The sequence below is a fragment of the Mustela nigripes genome, chromosome 1 (assembly GCF_022355385.1).
Source record: "Mustela nigripes isolate SB6536 chromosome 1, MUSNIG.SB6536, whole genome shotgun sequence".
Classification (NCBI taxonomy): domain Eukaryota; kingdom Metazoa; phylum Chordata; class Mammalia; order Carnivora; family Mustelidae; genus Mustela; species Mustela nigripes.
The window spans coordinates 190,305,309-190,308,817 of record NC_081557.1 but is presented as its reverse complement, the minus strand read 5'-3'; the positions used below and the strand labels follow the sequence as shown (position 1 = coordinate 190,308,817).

At 34.2% G+C, this 3,509-nt stretch overlaps 1 non-coding gene across 1 annotated transcript; it reads right to left on the bottom strand.

The window, feature by feature from the left end:
- Window positions 1-1,308: 1,308 nt before the first annotated feature.
- On the bottom strand, window positions 1,309-1,420 carry LOC132009473 (U6 spliceosomal RNA). The gene has a single exon (XR_009401948.1). It is a non-coding gene; the product is annotated as a U6 spliceosomal RNA (small nuclear RNA).
- Between the last annotated feature and the right edge of the window lie 2,089 nt (window positions 1,421-3,509).

Genomic DNA, 3,509 nt, shown 5'->3' with positions numbered 1-3,509 from the left:
ATAAAAGAGAAATTGCATATAAATTTTGCCCATAACAAAATTTATTTACAGGGTCTAGTTGTAAGTGAGGCTATGAAGAAATATAGTCTTTAGCAGGCAATTACATCCCCAGCTAAAACTTTAATAGTTTAAAAGAATTAAAAATGGAATTTGGATGAAGGTAGTATTTCATGTAATATCAGAGAAGCAAAACCATTTTGATTAGTATAAAATAAGGATTTACAATAGAAATAAGGCATTATACAATTGTGAGCAAACGTGGTTGAGGAAAGGTGGATTAGATGACAGAAGTTAAAATCAGTCCTCTCAAAGTCTATGTGGACATGTGGGATCTTGAAGGGAAATCTGGGAAGCAAGGCATGAACCATTATGGACAGTAAGCAGAGTAGTCTATGTAGAATGTGGAGAACTGTTGTCTCAGTGTGACTACTACCTCTGTAGGCCCATAGCCAATGTGAGATGGTATTACTGAGGTGACTGCTGGTCAGTGAAGCTAGGAGACAGGAGGAAGACAAGTAGGCAAAACAAAACAAAACAAAAAAAAGTAAAAGAAACTTTGCCATGCTTAGCATTTCTGTGTCCATCTTTTATAAACCTACCTAGAAGAGCATTAGAGATTTATGGCTGTTATATCACTTTCACCTCTCAAATGGAGGCAAACTCTACACCCACAACTTTAAGGAAAGTGAGTTCTGGGAAATGTAACCAATTTGTCAAAACCAGAGTCCAACTCAGAGAATAACTAGAAGTTGTAGAATAGGGACTGAAGTTTGGGGTACCATTTTTCATAATATATTCTATTAAGTCAGAACTCCCCTACATACAAAAATATATTTTATCTCTCTTTTACTTCTTTATGATTCCAACTATTCTTAATGTTTTAGAAAGATAAGCCACAAAGAAGACAAAGAACTGAAGGGGACAAAGAGAAGTGATATGGAGGAAGGGGAGCATGATCTGTGGGATGTGTGACTGATGGAGTTCTGTTTCTGGTCAACTTGGACATTAATAGGAAATTAACACCTCTTTAAGATCTCTTCAAAATACTCTAAATAAGCAAACCGACATCACCTAAGGACATCTCTAAATTTTCACACTCTTAAATAGTTCAATCCTTAAGAATTTTATTTTGGCAGAAAAGGTCTGTTTTATTGAATAATCTGTGTTATTGCTGAGGTCACTATGTACAGACCAAAGAGAAGGAGTTTTATTTCTTGGTTTCTTCCTCCTCAGACAGAGCCTTGTTTTCCTCTTTCTTGACCTGGAACTGTTCTTCACAGCATTTGTGTGTTTCTTTGGTCTTAGATCAAAAATATGAAATGCTTTGGGAATTTGTGCATCAGCCTTATATGGCGGCAAGGCTAATCTTCTCCACATTGTTCCAATTTTATTATATGTTGAGCACAAGAAGTTTTTTAACTTAAGAAAACAAAGAAGAATTGAGACTCAGGTATGCATAAATTTTTCTAGAATCCTTCATATTATAAGGATCTTATTAGCAAATGAATTGACAGTTGCTCTAATTGTCCTATATTTTCACAGACTATATAAATGCAATTATGCTTGGGTACTGTAGAATTATCTTCTTAATTAGTAAGGAAAGGTAAAAGAGAGATAAAGGAGAAACTTCAAAAAACCATTATCAGTTTCTTATCAAGGACTTACATCCTTCATTCTACTGCAGAGTTAAGATCAGCTTCAACTCTTTCCTGTCAACTACAGTGGAACAATTTCTAAATCAATTCTTCACCGCTATTGCCATCACAGGTTCTCATCACTTTTGTCCTATGCAAGTAAAATAATTTTCCTGGTTTTTTAAGCTTTCCTTAATTTATATGTCTTCATGGTGTCCCAAATATAATTTCCTAAAATAATAATGATAATAATAATAATAATAGTTTTTATTTGAAATGGTGGTATGAGGGGCACCGTGGTGGCTCAGATGGTTAAGTGTCTTCCTTAGGCTCAGGTCATGATCTCCAGGTCCTGGCATCAAGTTCTATGTCCAGTTTCTGGCTCAGTGATATGTCTGCTTCTCCCACTCACTCTGCCTCTCCCTCTGCTTGTGCTCTCTTTTCCTTTCTATCTCTCTCAAATGAATAAATGAAATATTTCAAAAAAATTTTTTAAATGATGACTTGAACACACTTATTAAGCTCTATTACTCACTCAAAGAGTAATAATGACATCAAGTGAGTTTAAAAAAGGTATAACCACCTCTTTGAAGAAGTGATAATAGCACAAAATTGAAAACAAAATGTTTATATACAGTAACAAATCAAAATATTGGTACATCAAAATCTAACAGGATATGGTAATTTACATGGCTGAAAAAAACCCAGAATTATATGAAGGGTACAGTAAGTGATACAGTATCTGTTACTATAAGATCCCACCTCACATAATTAATTTAGAAAAATAATCCATATTAAACCTTACCATAATGATATACATGAATACCATGTATAAGTCGAAAAAAACATTAAAGCCTCCTGAAAGAAGAAATGTAGTTTACATGCAATAATATTTGACAATATCAGAGGCAAAAGATACATAAATCTTCTTGAAAGAGAGAAATAGATTACTCCAAAGACTAGAGTATCTTCACGGCTCAGACATCTCCACATCTAAAATGTAGGACCCATAAAGAAATGTCTTCAGAATTCTGATAGAAAATGACTTTCTATCTCTAACATTTTATATGAAGGCAAGCCACAATATGAAGTATGGAGTACTTTTTCATGCACGATTCTCAAATGACCCTGGAGTACAGCCAAATAAAAACAAATGAAAATACCAGAAAAAGGAAGAGATGTGGCACAGGAAACAGGAGAATAAAAAAGCAAGATACAGAGAAAATTTAGCTAGTTCCAGGCAGTTTGGGTTTACACTTGCTCTGATGTAACTTCAATAAAACATTATCACTCTCAAAGATGTCCTAGTTTATATGATAAAATATAAAGTCACAAAGGTATTACAATGAAAAGCTCAGCCAGTCCAGATTGGTGCAGAAAGTTAGAGGCCTTAGGTAAGATGTTTCTCAGGAGAAAAAAAAGAGAGAGAAAAACTGGTGTGCTGCCTTTACAAGAGAAGTTTTATGTTTTTTTTGTTCAGTTGAGATGAATGGTGGGTAGAGAGCCAATGGAGACAAAGAAGAAAAGAAGAAGAAGAAGAAGAAGACGAAGAAGAAGAAGAAGACGAAGAAGAAGAAGAAGAAGAAGACGAAGAAGAAGAAGAAGAAGCAGAGAAGCAGCAGCTTTCAAAAAAGAAAGGACATGTAATTGGAGTGCAGTGGTTCAGTTATAAAGGGAGACATACAATGTATACACCAAGTGACTATTAATTTTAAGAAACTATAACTTAATTATAACAAATATAGTTAAAGGACTGCAGGAGGAGGGGTATGTGAAAGAGAGCTTCATCTTCAAATTCCTTTTTCTGCAGATATGATAGTTGATAATGAAAAATATAAGTCACCAGCATAAATATGTTATTTCAAATGATTAAGG